We start from the raw sequence: 8,654 nt of genomic DNA on the forward strand, positions 1-8,654 counted from the left end.
CTAAAAAGATGGAATTAAATTTCTTAGTGCAAGCTGTTATGTACAATTCATCCAAGTAGGGGAATGATGATGTTGAAATGTTACATGCTTTCCGTATATAAAGGTGGTTAGCGACTACGAGGGAATGGGAACCGACTTTGAATCTGCTCACCTGCTAGCTTACACCAAATCCGTTTTCCCGATTTTGTCACAAATTACTTTGAATGATCTAATTTTCGTGGCGAAAACAGCAGTCAGTACAAAATGAAACAGAAGTTCGACAAAACATCGGCGTAAACTCCAGTGATTTTGGTTTCAAAGCGAAGAATTGGGACAGCCGTGATAGAAGTGTCAAAAACTGCCAAAAACATGAAAATAGCGTTAGTGCAAGATAAGGCTCATCTCGCGGCGTAGTTGAGGGTTTTGTTTGTTTTTGTTTTGGCAAAAGTTTTACGGCGCTCGCAACTGTATAAAGTCATATGAGGGCGCAGGACACGTTAAACACTTTTAGTTTTGGTAGGAATTGATTAAAAATTTTTCCCAGGTGGCGGCCGAAGCATACGCTTATCAATTTTGGACCACCAAGGGGTCTTTAACGAGCGTAGTTTGCACAAAGGACCTAGGGGACTTTTCGCCTTTATCTAAGAAGGCAAGGTGTTCGATCTTACCTACCGTAGATCAGAAGTGTGGCTGAAAAACTACAGAACGAAGGAGCCAAGGAGTAGCAGTAGAAAGGCTGCAGAAAGAGTCAGGAGCCCAGAGGAGGGGGCAAAGGGGGGTCTGAATGGGGGCAGAAAGTGGAAACGAAAGAAGGCGACAGAACATGGTTAGAGAGCAGGAAATGAGGTGAAAAGAATTTTTTTTAAAGAAGAAAATGTTCCGTCGCTGTCAGGTTTCGAACTCGGGACCTGTTGAATGCGAATCGAACACCATAACCTCTAGATCACGAGAACTCCGGGCGATGATGGTTTAAATCCACATAGACCTAAATTCAGATTTTTTCCCCTGAATATTTTTTCGAGGATAAGTGCTCCTCTTAAAATAGGGCCTATATGTTCTGTCAAGTGTGATGTTTGAACGTCAACATCACTATTGATTCCAGTTGTTTGGTGGGTGTCATGTGAAAGACTAAATGCTGCTGTATTTTTTTTTTCGATTTTCGTTTTTGTATTAAAAATTTTGACACGCACGCACATACAGACACATTCACAAACACATAATTATACACACATCATCAGGCAAGCAAACAGCCCGACACAAACACATGGACCCCCCTTCCAAAACACACACACACAAACACATACACATACACATATATACACATAAACACACACAGGAATGCGCATATAAGCTTATACCATTCTTTTGTATAAAAAATAAATCATACGAAATGAATGCATTGGAATGTCAACTTCGCGCTGCTTCTGAAGTAAAAGCAGCAAATAACATATTTGATTACTGAAATCAAAGAGAAGTAAGTAGTTGTTTTGTTAGGTGTTTAAAACCAATAGCCCACATCACATTTAACATTTTACAGACGTGGGTGGTTGGCGGGTGCTCTGGTGTGGTTTGCTTCTTCTTTCCTATCAAACATATATCGTCCTTATCTCCCTTTCTTCTTATTTATGTTCGTTACTCTCTCGTAACACCTCTAATCTTCTGGCGCTCAAGTGACCTTAAGCAGTTAGGAGCGCCGTATAACCTCTACAAAAACAAAACTAATTTTACAGACGAGGCTTCTGTGAAAACGGCATAATTGACATACATGTCAATAACATTTTAAAATCTTTTTGTGTTGTTAAATAAAGTTTCCATAATTAAATGGTATAGTTTGTACGTATTCCAGTTCTCGTGGGTTAAACATTGTTTGTTATTACTGGATTCAGTTGACAAAAATCATATAAACAGTAGGAGAGTTAAAAATTCTCTGTGTTGATTGTAAATGGTTTGTTATTTTCACTTATTAAGAGTACTTATTCTCTACCTGCTTTAAAAAGACAATGTGTGGACAAGTAATTCGACTCGGTTTGTACAGTCCAAATCTTAACATGAAACCGTTTATCACTCTGAAGTTTTTGCCGGTTTGGTGTTTTAAACATTACCGTAATTTCGAATCGTTAAAAAGTATCATTAAAATCATGCAATTCCCTCTGCTTGTTTTAGTAAATGTTTTATGGCGCTCGCAACTGCATAATGTCATGAGCGTGCGGGACACTTGAAATATTTTCAGTTTGGCAATACGGAGTGCCTATTACGGCTGGGTCCGGCCGATCGCCCGATTCCGTCGCCTGAAACTGAAAACAAAACACGTTTGTTTTTTTAGGCGACCGAGTCAGGCGATAGGCCCCCACCGGCAATCCCATCCATGGGCTCCTCGTATAAGAATTTTGAATTTTGCACAGGCGGCAGAAGCCTACTCTTATCGACTTTGGACCACCAAAGGATCTTTAACGTGTGCAACTTGCAAACAGGACCTCGGAGATTTTTCGTCTTTAACAGAGAAGGCTAGGTGTTAGATCTTACCTATCATAAGATCAGGGGTGTGGCTGACAGACAGCAGTAAGGAGCCGAACAGTAGCAGTAGAAAGGCAGCCGAAAGAGCCAGGAGTCCAGAGGAGGCGGAAAAGGGGAGGGGAAGTAATTGGAGAGGAAAGCAGGCAAAAGATCAGAGAGAGGGAAAGGAGGTAAAAGGAGAACATTTTAGAGAGGAACATTTTCCGTCGCTGTCAAGTTTCTAACCCGCTGGGACCTATTGAATGAAAGGCGAACACCGTAACCTCTAGACCACTAGAGCTCTTATTCCCCCTGTTTACAAAAATAATATGTTCGATAACTATACAACATGCAGATATAACTTACGTGTGTTTGCATGAATACTTGTGTTCTTATATAAAGTGTGTGTGTTCGTACGTGTATGTGTGAGTGAGTGCGTGTCCGTGCGTTCGTGTTTGTATGTGTGTGAATATGTGTGAGTCTGTGTGTGTATGCGTGTGTGTATGTATGTGTGTACTTTTTGACGCATTATTATGTGTGTATGTGTGTGTGTGTGCGCGCGCTGTGTGTGTGTGTGTGTGTTTGTGTGTGTGTGTGTGTGTGTGTGTGTGTGTGTGTGTGTGTGTTCATTCACGACAGTATATTTTGCAAACATGCATGAGCTCATTCGTGTTTCTATACAAGATTGAAGGTTGTCTATACTCGTACGAGCAAACAAATGTGACATGTATAATGGAATTAGAATTGGGGCAATTCTTCTCTTTTCGACTTAAGATTCTTTCATTCGCCATCAAGAAAATTACGCTTGCTGTCTTGGAAATCCAAGATGACTAATGTATGACACACGCTGAATAAACTTGGGAAGCTAATATCTGAAAGTTTAGCTCATTAATCGAAAGAGACTAACTGCGAAAAATAGTGAAATGCTACGATACGATATTCAACAGCATAAATGCATTGACATCTTGACGTTCTCTGTCTCATTTAGGAAATTAATTTTTCTTGAATTTGTATCTTTCCCTCCATTCTCAATGTTTCTCTCTGCCGCGAATGAATCAGAAAAGATACCTTTGGTCTTTTTACATGATGGGGTATGCGGGTGTTGGAGTTAAAAGGGGGAGGTGCATGACTGAGTCGGGGTATATTGGGCCGTTATTGATCGGCATCCTAGGTTGTGATATAAAACGTTATAGGGGGCTCTCCTGGCCAAGAGGTTAAGATGTTGGCCTCTCATTCAAAGGTCCCGGGTTCGAATCCGAGTAGCAACCAAAAAAAATTCTTCTCTAAAATTGTCTCCTTTCACCTCCTTTCCTGCTCTCTAGCAATGTTCTGTTGTCTGCTTTCAGTTCCACTTTCTGCCCCCACCCCCTCACCTCCTGCCCTCTCCTCTGGGCTCCTGACTCTTTCTGCAGTCAGCCTTTCTACTGCTTCTCCTTGGCTCCTCCTTACTGCTGTCTTTCAGCCACACCCCTGGTCTTCTGGTAGGAAAGATCTACACATAGCCTTCTCGGACAAGGGCGAAAAATCTCGGAGGTCTCATGTGGAAGTTACGCACGGTAAAGATCCCTTGGTGGTCTAAAATCGATTAGAGTAGGCTTCGGCCGCCACCTGGCAAAATTCAAAATTAAACCTCATAACAACCACTTATAGATTCGGTCATACACAAACATGGAGAAAACATATATGCAAACACACACAACATACGCATCCACACACATACGCATACACACACACACACACACACACACTCTCTCTCTCTCTCTCTCTCTCTCTCTCTCTCTCTCTCTCTCTCTTAGACACAAACACACACAAAGTTACACACACAAACACACAAAACATACATTGTAAATACAGATAAACACAACACACACACACACACACACACACACACACACACACAACGTACATACATAATACACACAACACACACACACACACACACACACACACACACACACATACACACACACACCCGACGCACACAGACATAGACACACACGCGCGCGCGCACACATATTAATACACAAACAAACAAACACACACACACGCGAGCACGTAGAGGCTCCGAGGTTTAGTTGGCCTGAGATTCGAAGTCTGTAAATGGAGGGATTACTGTTCCTAAAGATCCGGTCAGCCATGGACCATTTGCGTTAATCGACCACGCAATACGTCGATCACTCCAGTCTTTGAAGTGTTCCGTGTCCCATAGAAAACGTTCTCTAACAAGGTCGGAAGTGTAGTCAGGTGAAAAGATGCCTGGGTAGCCTGCAGACTATGGGAGCCCTGAAGAACTGTAAGTTGTTTTTTCGCATTGGGAACTCAATGTGTGCGCGGGCAACCATCGACCATTCCAACGATTTGCACGGCACAGTGACACAGATCCATTATTTAAGGATGCCATCTTCAAGCGGTCAATCTCATCAAAATGCAAGACTGACAGAGGCACGCTTCAGGAAGACAGTTAGATTGAAAGTTGAAAGAACGTTTTAGATACCCGCCCTAGTAATTTGCTGGAGATTGCAGGATCTTGTGTGGAATAAAGGCTCCGTATGGGGTCTTAAAGTCTATCCCTTTTTGCACCCCATTCCTTTAAAACCCAACCACTAAATATACCTCCATCCTCCATTTTCAAAGCCATAGGAAAAAAGAACTGAGTTCAAAATAAGCACAAATATTCCTTCCTCCAGCTTAAAAAAACAAACCCAACTGTTTTTATTATTATTTCTTACCACAAGATCTTTTGTTCCTTCCTTAATTCAACCGACCGAGACTTTTTTGTTTCTCGCTTTGTGCTTTTTCCGATAATGCCACCGATGCCTTATAGAACAATGTCCTGTTTTCCCGGAGGCCGAAAGGCGCGAGCGACTGTGTCAATACCAGACAATATCATGCTCTATACCCACACGCAGTGTCAGCCCGTTCTAAGAAATGGCAGCTCCTTACGATCTTGATTGAGTATTTAAGATTACATATTTATCCGTGGAGTTTTAGCTTGGGAATAAAAAAGGAAAGATAATTTATGTTTTTCTAAGTCCACATTGATCGGGAGTCTTTTTGTGTTAACTGACGATGTGTGACAAGACAAACCTGAAGAGGAAATAGCCGCTTCTGGGTACTAAAGAATTATACAGCTAACGGCTGTGATTGGGTACATATTATATCTCTCTTTAATGTTCACATTGTGCGCGACTGTGAATGAGTTTTCGGGGATTCGTAATCAGAATCTAAACTACAGTGAGGTTCCTGGTAACCTTAGAATTTTGCAATGTTCATCGACAACACAGCGGCCTAGTGTGGCGTAAAGTAAAGGATCAAGTACAGTTTCTAACTTTGATTCTGGAGTAAAAAATGGTAGAAGTTCTATATATGGAAATTTTAGGGATTAAAAAGATATCTGCAGAAAACAAAAAACACTGCTTGCATTTGAATTGCAACAGAACTCTTTGAAGATTCAGACACCTCTGGCAATACATGACTGAGATGACTTAACAATGTAGCCACGCTCGTAAAATCCGTTCGCTCGCGTGCGCTGGGAGGTATTGTCTTCTTCAAGATTCTAAAATATGTGCTTTTCTTAGTTAAAACCATTTTTTATACACGGTCTTCCTTTTTGTCATTGAAACGAGATGGTTTCACAGGAAGGACTAAAACATCTCGCACATCCTTTGGCACTATTTCGGGAAACAGTTTAATCCCATGGGTATGGTTGCTCCTCGCTCTGTGCTGGGTGGAGGCTTTTGTCGGCCCGTGCTATGGAGTAAAGGATTTACACACTTTAAGGATGTCTGAAAAGTCATCTCTTTGAAGTTCATGGCAAAAAGGTATTTGTTTCTTATAATCTCCATCCCATTTACATGATAAAAAGTGTCAACTCTCTAGCCAATACCCCATGAGAACCGTCTGTATTCGTGACTGCGCATTGAATGAAGTCAAAGAGAACGAGATTGAGATGTTTGGGACTGAACCATTCTTAGAGTTGGCCTTTTGGAATTCTTTCATTGAGTACAGAGCTTTGCAGATCTCTTTACAGGGGTTTGAGATCGAATTTACCGCTCGAGAATAATCAAAAGGCATCTCAGCTGTTTTTGCTATTATTCGTTCATGCGTGTCGTAGCAAACTTTAAAACGCCTGTGTCTATGGAAGCCTTCACCAAATGAGAACAATAAAAAGTTTCAACTCTGAGTACAAAGAGACTCGTATTACACACAGATCAGTCTTGTCTTTATCAAAACGTCGGATACACAGGGTCTGGGCTACGAAAAAATTCTTTTGACGTTATGACTCAGAGATGGATGTAAATACGGAAAACGAATTATATATGCTCTTGTTATAATCCATCGTTTAGGTGAGTATTATCGAAGTGGACTCTTTTTACGGTTAGTCCAAGAAATGATTTTCGATAAGATGTTTCTTGAAGTGATACTACTGTCTGAGTAAGATAATATAACAATAAAGCAAAGTGTCTAAAAACGTCCCCAATACAAACAGACTGGTACACGCAATGCACTAGGGAGATACATTATTTCTGTTTTCAAGGCACCCAGCTACTAAATACAAAATATGCATTACAATTCGACAATGCATGGGTTTTGTTTTCCACGAAAAGCTAAACTAGTTGGACGAGAACCATTCACCTAATGGAATGAAGCCCAACACTCTCATCTACACAAGTATGTTATTCATGTTTTTTTGTTTTTTAAAGTTCGTAATGCAAGGTGATGGGGAAAGGGATAAAGGTGGTGGGGGAGGGGGGCGGTTAAATGGTTTGGGGAGGGGGGTGAGAATGAGCACGCACATACCTTAACAAAATTTCTAAATGGCATACATAGATTGGCGTGGTCAATTAGCTGTCGACGACACTGAGGGACAAGAAATTAATTGTACTCACAAACGCCGCATGCATGCTCCAGATCGATTTCCATACACGTAAAAAGCCTCAAAGAGTATACAGATGGCTGTAATACGATAGCCTCATACGCTTACCTGAATGATCGACATTTATACATTTGCATCAATAAACCACATTTCTAAGGGGCTTTTCAGAATGTCTTTCTTATTTTGGTGTTTTTGCTGTCACTGCTGTTGATGTGTCTGATGTTGCTTTTATAGTTGCTTTCATCGTCGTCGTCGTTTTTCATGTTGCTATTGTTGTTGCTATTGCAATATTGGTGTGGCTATTGTTGCTGCTATTGTTGTTGCTGTTGTCGCTGCTGCTGCTGTTATGAAAACTATTATTACAGTTGTTTATGTTTTCATGTGCTTGTTGTTTGTTCGTAATAGTTTTGTAACTTGTTGTTGGTGTTGTTGATTTTGCTAGTTGCATTTGATCACTGGCGACAGCAGCCTTGATGCTAATTTTGTTACTAAATGTGTGCAGCTTTTCATTTACAAATTTCTTTTAGCATCGTTATTATTCGCGTGGTCTTACATTCCAGCCGAAGGAACCTTGTAAATGATCAAAGATGAAATAACACACACGTTTTCCTGCCAAACAACGTACTGCTTATGCCATTGCTCTACGGCTCTCCTCGGGGACTTGTTCAATAAGGAAATCATTCCAGTCTTGAAAATGTAATAAGAATTAGTTCTTGAATTGGAAGCAATGCGAAAGAAAAATCTTCAAAAGATTCTATTTTTCTATTATGAATACGTCGACAAAGCAAGGCCACACAATATCAACGAATAGCACCGGAAACTGCATCCTAGAATAATTGATACTACGAGAAATTTTAGCCTCCTATCAGATTTCTTTTAATACCCCCCTTTCTCTCTATCTGTCTGTCTCTTCCTCTCCCTCTTTATCCCCCCCCCCTTTTCTCTCTCCCTCTGTGTGTGTGTGTGTGTGTGTGTGTGCCTGTCTTTCTTTTCCTCTCTCCTTCTTCCTGTCTTCATTTTCTTCCATTCTCTCTAGTATATAACTCTGTCCCTCTCCCTCTCTTTCTTTCTCTCTCGTTAGGGGAAAAGACACCAAAAAAGGTGTTCTACTTTCAGGGTCAAGTAACAGATCCTTCATTTCCCTCAACTCATCGGTTCTCTCAACATGATACCCCTTTATGCAGATGAGAGGGAGATGTTAATCGCTAGAACATTTCAGCAGCCAGACAGATATCTCTTTTTCCTCTCTTGCTTCATTTCCCCTGTCTTAGTTTCTCTCTCTCTCTCTCTCTCTCTCTCTCTCTCT

General features: G+C 41.0%; 1 protein-coding gene across 1 annotated transcript in view; it reads right to left on the reverse strand.

Moving 5' to 3' along the window:
* Positions 1-8,654, reverse strand: part of LOC101854558 (cyclin-dependent kinase 18) — a 49,472-nt gene that overhangs the window by 24,373 nt on the left and 16,445 nt on the right. The gene's annotated exons all lie outside the window — the stretch shown is intronic.

This window comes from Aplysia californica, unplaced genomic scaffold (genome assembly GCF_000002075.1).
Source record: "Aplysia californica isolate F4 #8 unplaced genomic scaffold, AplCal3.0 scaffold00072, whole genome shotgun sequence".
Classification (NCBI taxonomy): domain Eukaryota; kingdom Metazoa; phylum Mollusca; class Gastropoda; order Aplysiida; family Aplysiidae; genus Aplysia; species Aplysia californica.